At 37.4% G+C, this 9,503-nt stretch overlaps 1 pseudogene; it reads right to left on the bottom strand.

Moving 5' to 3' along the window:
- Positions 1–1,819: 1,819 nt before the first annotated feature.
- On the bottom strand, positions 1,820–4,019 carry LOC110203082 (uncharacterized; annotated as a pseudogene).
- Positions 4,020–9,503: the final 5,484 nt, after the last annotated feature.

The following is a 9,503-nucleotide window of genomic DNA, read 5'->3' as shown; positions in this document are numbered from 1 at the left end:
ATTCCTTAGTTATATCCATTTAACCCACTTAATTATTTTTTTTCTTATTACAGCAAAGTCAATTTATATACACCCCTTCTATGTATACCCCTTTGAAATGTCATAATAACAATGAAATTTTCAAGAGTTACAAGTGTCATCTTCCCTTGTAGGAATGTAAAGAGTTTGCACTTATGAATAACATGTTGCTGTTCTTTTCTGTCCTGTTTATCATTTTTATGACTCTCTTGAGTCTCTGTATTTGAAAATCAAATTTTCTGTTGAGCTCTGTTCTTTTCATCAGGAAGGTTTGGAAGTCCCCTATTTTGTTGAATGTCCATCTCCTCACCTGAAAGCTTATGTTCAGTTTTCCTGGGTAGTTGATCCTTGGTTGCAATCCAAGCTCATCTGCCTTAGGGAATATCATATCCCATGCCCTACTAACTTTTCATGTAGAAGCTGCAAGGTCCTGACTGTGGTTCCATAATATTTACATTTTTTTTTTCTCGCTGCTGGTAGTGTTTTCTCTTCGATCTGTTAATTTTGGAATTTGGCTACTATACTCCTTGGTATTTTCAATTTGAGATCTCTTTCAGGAGGTGATTTGTGGATTCTTTATATGGCTATTTTACCTTCTAGTTCTAGGAACTCAGACTAGTTTTCCTTGATAATTTCCTGAAAGATGCTGTTTTTTTTTTCATCATGATTTTCAGGCAGACCAATAATTTTTACATTGTCTCTCTTGGATCTATTTTCCAGGTCAGATGTTTTACCAATGAGGTATATTACATTTGCATCTATTTTATTTTCATTCTTTTATTTCTTTTTGACTGATCATCACTCTCATAGAGTCATTAACTTCCACTTGCCCAATTCTAATTTTTATTTTTTTATTTTTTATATTTTTTGTTGTTGTTTTTATTGGTTTTTACATGCCTTTAGTCTTGTTTTTAACATTTTTACCCAGATTAGTTTCTACCAAGAGAAACTGAGCAGTTTATGCAATTTAGCTTGAGAAGTTGAATTATTTTAGTTTCAGCAATTCTCTCTGAATGTTCTTTTAAAATAAAAACAAATGTTGAGAGGGATGAACTGAAGTAATATTGTTCCTTTTCTCACTCTGTTAAAAGGTCTTGGCCTCTTTGTCATCAGAGGTGAAGAGAAAATAGGTACTGTTTCCTGCAAACTTTTACAGCGCTATTCTAGGTGGGAAGTCATTCTTACTTAATTTTTCTTTTAAAAAAAAATTACATAGGGTGTTCCAAAAGTGCAAGGGCAGTTTTAAGCTATTGTAGTTGCCATAACAATATGGGAGCACTATTTTTTCTATTCTGAATTTAACACCAAATTAAGATGATCATTTCTACATATTTCCCATCTTCCTCCCCAAATTGAAATGAAGAAAGATAAAATATGCATAGTTGAGCAAAACAAATTGCTTCATTAGCTATGTCTGAAAATGTATGTAATTCTATACCTTGAGTTCATCATCTCTGTATCAGGAGGTAGATAGCAAACTTCATCATTTTCTTTGAAATCATGATTGGCCATCGCATTGATCAGAGTCTTTCAAAGTTGTTTTTCATTGTAGTGTTGCTCTAGCGATTGTTCTTGTTGTCCTGCTCTTTTTACTCCATGTCAGTTCATAAAAGTCATCTCAGGTTTGTCTAAAACTGTCTCTTTCATCATTTCTTACATCACTGTAATATTCCCCTACATTCATACAGCATAATTTGTTCAGCCATTTCCCAATTGTTGGGTACTCCCCACCCCCTTAGTTTCTAGTTCTTTCCCACTACAAAAAGATCTGCTATAAATACTTTTGTATATCTCGGTCTTTTTCTTCTTTCTTTTATCTCGTCCTATAGGCCTAGAAATTTTATTGCTGAGTCAAAAGGTATGCACATATTTTTTTTCAAGAGTCTATGAAACTGCACATTTCTTAGAGCTTGCATCTGTACTGCTTTGTAATCATCGGATCTTCTCTGCTAGCTCTGGGAGCTCTGCATTTACCAGATCTTCATATAAGTGTTTCACGGGGTTCTCATGTCTCATCAGTATTCCATGTAACCAGATGAGCAGCATGCTATGGCCATGCTCACAAGAGCTTTCACTTCCCGACCACTGTTCTTCAATAGCTTTGATCTGTGCATCTGAAAATTCCCAAGAGCGAGCCAGCCTCCGCCACTCCTGGGCTGTAAGTTGACAGTAAGCCAATTTCCAGAGGCAAGAGTAGATCTGCTTCATCTCCAAACTGTGATCTTGTTTAAATGTCAGAGCAGGGCCTGTTGGTGAGTCATCGCTGCTTCCTTGATGTTCCTGTCCCCAGGCATAATATCGCTCTGCTTTGATGATCATGTCAACAATTAGAGAGAATGGTTGCTCCTGGATGCTACAGCTAATGCAGTCTTGCCTTGCTTGTCAACAACCTTCAGATCACAGACTGCCTTCAGCAGGGTGTCCACCAGTTCCACATTTCCAAGATCAGCTGCTAGGTGCAAAGGGGTTTGCTGCTTCTGATTTAAGGCATCGACGTTGTGGTTAGTTTCCAATAAGCCATTCGCTACAGAGATATGGTTGTTGGCAATGGCTAAGTGAAGAGGGGAATCCTGCTCAGCTTTCTGGTCCAGAACAATGTCTTCACTGAGAAGAAAAGTGACAAGGGCTATGTGCCCATTCTGGGTTGCTATTTACAAAGCAGTAATGTTGTTGCTATTTGGAACGTTGACATCACTCCCTGCATCCAGTAACAATTTGCTGCATTCTTTGTGACCTTCTGCAATAGCCAGAAAGAGTGGTGTTTCTCCATCCTCATTGGGCGCATTTATTTCTTGCCGCTGGGGTATCAGCATTTCTACAACACTGGTATGACCATGCTTTGCCATTAGATGCAAAGCTGTATTTCCCTCCTTGTCTTTTTCTAAAGTGAGCAGGTTGAGCATGATGAGTTTTTCTATCATTTCAACATGTCCGTTTTCAGCAGCCAAAAGAAATGGCTTTCTTCCTTTCTTCTAGGTTGTCTTTGGCATTCGTGGATTGAGGAGTCTGGAAACCGCCACAGCTGCCCGTGATTCAGTCCTCTGAGGCCTGCTCCAGGTTTGCTGTGGCCTGTGTGCCCACGCAGCGCTGCACCGTGTTCCCAGGCAGGTGCGATGCACCTTTCTAATCAATCTTCCAGGTTGTCTTGGGCTGGAAATGTGTTTCACTCTGTCTTTTTGTGGGTTCTGCTGCTTCAGAATTTGTTTAGAGACATTTTTATGAGTATTTGGAGGGGTTTGGAGGAGAGCTCAAGCAGGTCACTGCTTTTACTCTCCCAATTCTAATTTTTAACAAATTATTTTCTTTTATAAGATTTTGTACTTCCTTTTCCATTTGGCCCATTTTCTTTTTTAAAGAGTTCTTTTCCTCAGTGAGTTTTTGTGTCTACTTTTCCATTTGACCAGTTTTGCTTTTTAAGGAGTTTTTTCTTCATTGTCCTTTTTTTTTTCCCAGTTGGCCAATTGTATTTTTTAAGGGCTTGTTGTCTTCATTGTACTTTTCTTTACATTTGGCTAATTGTATTTTTTTAAGAGTTGGTTTTCTACAGTTAATTTTTGTCCTTCCTTTTCCAAGCCATTGGATCTCTCTTGCATACTTCTTATTTCTCTTCCCAATTTTTCTTTTACCTCTCTCATTTCACTTTTAAAATCCTTCTTGAGCCCTTGCAAGAAGGTTTTTTTGGGCTTCAGACTAGTTCATATTCCCTTTTGAGGTTTCAGATGTTGGTTTGTTGACAGTGCTGTCCTCTTCAGAATTTCTGCCTTATCTTCACTGTCCCCATAATAAGAATCTATGGTATGATTCTTTTTGTTCATGTTGTTCGCTTATTTCCTGGCCTTTAAAAAAAATTGTACTGTCCTACTGGGGAGTAGGGGCCACTGACCCAAGCTTCTTGTGCTGAGAGCCTGGGTCCTAGTCACTGGCATTGTGTGCTGGGGCCTCAGATGCTGGTAGTTGGAGGCTATAGGGTTCCCACAGGTTACCTGATGTTGGGCTGCCATCAGCAGAACTGGAGCTCTAGGTGTAGGGGTGGGTAATCTGACCCCTGGAGGTTACCTGTTCATCTGGACCTTTAACTTTCTTTGGTTTCTTGAAGATGGCTGGTTCACTGCTGCAGGGTGTTACACTGCCTGGTGCTTTCCCTCTTGGAGTTGTGCTTCCCAGAGGCACCAGGAGACTTGGCTGCCAGAGAACACCATGGCCTGTGGTGATTTTCTGAGCCAATTTCCACTAGTTCCCCTGCCCCTAATGATACCCTTGAGGGTCCTGATGTTGGTGCTTTCCTGCTCCATCACTTAGGATTCAGGACCTTTCCCTGTTATGTTGTTGTGGGGCTTTCTACTCTGCGATATCTCCTGTTCTATATTGCTCTCCCTCCCTCAGGGCAAGAGGGGCCTTTCCCATTAATCCCCAAGCTTCCTGGGCTACAGGACTACCAGCACCCATCTTTCTGCTAGTTCAGGTGTTCCAGGGTTTTTCCTGGAGCAATATTTCCTGGTCTTTCAGAGGTCAATAAAGGTGGGTGAGAGCAATTTAATTCTTATTCCACCATCTTGGTTCCTGGAAGTGGCACCTCTTATCCATCTACATTGAGGGCTGGGTCCTGCTTCTCACATTTTTAAACAAATATAGCAGACCTCAGCATATACAAACCCAATTCCAGTTAGATTTATCCAGACCTAAATAATGAATAGAGGTAATTCTCAATCCATATATGTTGTGTGTGTATGGGGTGGCAGTAGATGGTTACGTTTTGTTTTGCTATAGATGTTCTTCAAGTACCTTCAGAAGAACATAAGTAATGATATGTTCTCTCCAAACTTTTTTGATCTTTTCTGATCAGGGGATAACAGTTCATGCACAATTAATTCCTTAACTTTTTGCTAATTACGGACTGGGAACACAAGGACAAATTATTTGAAATAAACAGTGACTTATCCCAAATCCAACCGAACTCTCATTCCAATCAGTTCTCATCATGTAGACATTTCTAATAACAACACTGAAAAAGTCATGCTGCCTTCTTCTGGGTTTTTCACAGTAGTGATATGTGAGGCACAATTACTGAAGCTTTTCTCCAGGGCAGGAAGTTTAAAGGATGTCAACAGGGCTGTTACAAGATAAGTTTTCTCTCCTGCCTGTCCTTTCCCTCTCAGCCTCCTCTCAGGGCATACTCATTCCTCCTTGAAGAGTTTAGAAAACTCATGGTGTTCAAGAGCACACTTATTTCTCCTCAAAGCTGCATGTCAGGTGAATTTACTCCAATCCCATTTCCCCAGTACACAGAAATTGCTAGTAACTGAATTAATACTCAGAATTCATATTTAAAAAATGGGATTTCATTTCTACTTAACATTTTTAGAGGCAAACAATTCAGTAATTGTACCTTCCCTCTGTATCTGTAGCCCTGTAGATCAATAGTATAGCTACATTTAGCATTCTCTCACTGCTTTTATTCTTCCTTTCTTTTAAGTATATTGTTACCCATAAAGTTCCATATTCAATGCCACATATTTTTTTTAGGCAATTGGGGTTAAGTGACTTTCCCAGGGTCACACAGCTAGTAAGTGTCAAGTTTTGGTCTGAGGTTGGATTTGAACTCAGGTACTCCTAACTTCAGGGCATGTGCTCTATCCATTGAGCCACGTAGCTGCCCCGGGAATTTTCAGAAGTCATCTTTTCAAAGACTAGTTCTGAAAAATTTTAAAAAAAGAATCTCAATTCTCACTATCCTCAAGCATTTGTTTGTTGTTTGTTTGGTGTGCTGGTGTAGAGTGAACTACATTTGGGATTATTTCCCTCTTAGGGCTTAGCCGATGATGCCCACACATAAGTATTTTCTTGAAAGTGTAGCAATAAAAAATTTGATATTGTGCTTCTTTACACTGTTATTAAAGTGGTACAGAGAAATGTCAGGGCCCCCTGCTTATAAAGTCCAACAACTAAAAAAAGTAATTCTTTCCTAAATGTGAGTTAAAATATATAGAAAGAGAATAGGAAAAAAGAGAACATCATCTTTTATAAGTGGAGGAATAAATAACTCAACTTGGTGGTGAATGAAGTATAAATAAAATGGCATGTTTGATTGATCTTTTTGACTCCTTATTATCACTCACCCATGTGTATCCTAATCAGTTGCCAAATCTTACTTCTATCTCTACACCACTGCTTGTGCTTGCATGCATCCCCTTCTTTCTAGCTACACAACCTCTAGTCTAGATCTGATCAAATATAAACTCTTCTATCTGACATCTAAAGCCTTTAAAAAGTTGTACTCAATTTACCTTTTCAAACTTATTGCATCTTAATTCTTTTCATTTAATCCATGGCAGCTAGGTGGCCAAATGGATACAATGCTCAGGAGAGTGTTGTCAGAGTGAGAAAGACCTAAGGTCACCTAAGGTCAGGCACTTAATACTTATGCAGTATTGTGCAAGTCCCTTAACATCTATTTGTCTTATATTTTCAATTGTAAAATGTGGATAATAAAAACACATCTCCTAGAACTGTTGTGAGGATCAAATGAGGCAGTATTTGTAAAGTACTTAACAGAGCCTGGCATATAGAAGTTGTTTAATAAATGCTTATTTGCCTTTTTCCTTTTATAGTACATTCAAACTGACTTTAATATTTCTCATACATGGTACTCCATTTTTTTTCTCTATGACTTTGTTCAGACTTTCCCTCATGTGCTCTCTCCTCATGTACAACTTTTAGAATCATTAATATCTGTTCATGGTTCCCAACGTAGACACTGTTATCCCTTGGTTTAGAGACACCACCAGGAAAATAGCAGGAAGATGTGAAGTTCAACATATTCCAGAACATATAAACTTCAGAAAATGATTGTACTGGGATGGATCTCCCTCAGGTCAGTCGTCATCTTTTTTTTTTTTTACTTTATTGATTGAAGAAAATCTTACACTTATAGATCATTCAACAATTAACAAAAAAGATATTTGTTTAGCTATGACAGAAGGATATTCAATAAGCATAGGCACTGAGGATACCTAGAGGTAATTTAACTGAGTGAAGAAATTTTGTCTTCGGTTGCCCATCATTTTTTCCAAGTACAGTACAGTCATTTATTGAGGACTGAAGCCCCTCAGAAGTGGGACTGTGTTCCAAGAGGAACCAGGAACTTAGTAATACAATACAGGCAAATTTATAGTGCAATGATGCTGATTACATAACAGAAATTATGAATATTAAAAAGGCAGGAGGGTTTTGTTAAGAGACTAGGTAATGGGGGCAGTCCTTTCTATGATTCAGTGATCAAACATCCTGGTTGGCTGCTTTCTAGCTATTGTGTTCCTGTCTGGTCAAAATGGATAGTTGAGTATTGTGGTACTGTCTGGGTCTAAATGGATGATGTGATTGTAGTTGAGTGCAAGAACACACCTCTTCAGGTATGTGAATTGGATCTGGGGGCAGTGGCTAGCTAGGGGCAGCAGTTAGTTAGAGACAGTGGCTATATTGAGTGTGGGGGCATGTGATGTAGGTAAAGCCAGAGTGGGTGGTTAAATAAGGACACATCTGTTGTTCAGTGGGTCACCCAAGGAAGTTAGAATTTGGGGGTTGGAGGCAGCTTTATTAGGATTCCATCAATCATAGGTAGATAGACAGATTGATAAATAAATCTATCTATATGTCTTTATGTATAGGTATATTAAAGACTTCATTCATCATATGTAACTCATAATCCTTGAAGCCTGGCTTTCATGATAAAATTCCCATTTTGGTCAATCACATGAGCTGAGGCATTGAAGGCCCTTGTTAAAATGTAAACATGTTATATGTTATGTGGGAGGAGAGAGAGAGTGTTGCCCATCATTTTTTACCAGCCAAGTATAAGATCCCATCTGGAATTCTTTGTGACTGTTTTGTGCTCAGACCACTAGGAAGTGGTATCCATGGAGTAAGCCTTTAGTCTTTCTAGCAAATCATGTGTCAAGCATAGCTCCAATCCCTTTTAAGAAAAAAAATTTTTTTTCTCTGGACAAAGATCTGTCTCTGTACCAAGATCTCTCTCTGGACAAAGAAGGAAAGTGGTGGTGATAGAGACCTGACCATGGCCAAACCTGAGGCTTCTTTCCTTACTTCCCATTTTATGTCCTTTCTCCTCTGGAAAAGTCAGATTTCCTTCACCCACTCTAAAAATTATGGTCCTAAATTGATTGAGTAAATTGATTAATTAAATCAATCAGTCCCTGCCTTTTACCTAAATATCTATTGGATGGCTCCTTTATGAGAATTTAAGCTCCTTAAAGGAAGGTATAATTTTACTTATATTTTTATATTCACACTGATTAGCACAGTTAAGGGAACATAGTAGGCACTTAATAAATGCATATTGCTTTTCTTCCTGTTCCTGTTTCAAGGTGAACATTTTTTTCAGTACAAATTCCAGAATATGTAAATACTTGTAGAAATATATCTATATTGGTTGTATATATATATATATATACATATATATGTATATATATATACATATATATATACATATATGTATATATATATACATATATATATACATATATATGTATATATACATATATATATGTATATATATATATGATACAAATGTTTATATGTATATATATATATATATATATATATATATGTATATATAACTTCTGCATGAGCATCTGTCTTTTTTTTTTACTGTGTGATAAAATCTATTTTAGGATTCCAATAGTTCACAGTGCCTGCAGCAAATCAACTATGTTCCATTCTCATCCAACCTCCCTTCTTAGTGATCTCTGCCAGCTTTTTTCTGGATATGTGGAACCACAAAGTGCCTCTTGAGGTGTTTAAGACTAATATTAGTATCTTTTGATCAAAAATTTGCCATTCCTTTCAGTATATTTAATGTTAGCTATACTGTGTGTCCATAACTACTATGGGCTAATTCAGAAAGCAAAGGAAAAATTTACTTCAATTAGGTTAAATTCCCCTCCTTAGCCTCCATCTAATGTCACATTCCATGTATTTAAAATTCAGTAAGCAAGAGGAACTCTAAAATATACTATCAGGGAGAATCTTCTACTTAGTAAAATATGATTGATTTTCTTCCTTCCCTTTCCTTTTTACATTAAAAAAAAAATTACTTACTGTCTTCATTGATCAGATTCATCGTGTATCCTGAGTTTATGTAAATGAACCACATTGATACTTCTCCTCAATTTGAGCAAAATGAATGGATCATAGAAGAGTCCACTGGTACATTTTGTCATCTTCTCAACTGATGAAGACCGCCGAACAATGTATTTGGCTGTGGCTGTCAGTTTTAATTGTGAATTTGGCCAAATAATCTAATTGGCTAGGCTATGGTCTATTTCATCTGCCATGTATGGATAGATGCAGGAAAAAAAAAGTTGAGTAACTTGCCCAGTTTATTCATTGAGTTTGTAAATAAATCGGCTTAAATAATAGTAAAATTGCTTGTACTTTGTTTAAAAACATTTTTTTTCTTTTTCACGAAG

This window comes from Phascolarctos cinereus, unplaced genomic scaffold (assembly GCF_003287225.1).
Source record: "Phascolarctos cinereus isolate Bilbo 61053 unplaced genomic scaffold, phaCin_HiC Scaffold_4;HRSCAF=312, whole genome shotgun sequence".
In the NCBI taxonomy this organism is placed as follows: domain Eukaryota; kingdom Metazoa; phylum Chordata; class Mammalia; order Diprotodontia; family Phascolarctidae; genus Phascolarctos; species Phascolarctos cinereus.
This window is presented reverse-complemented; position numbering and strand designations above follow the sequence as displayed.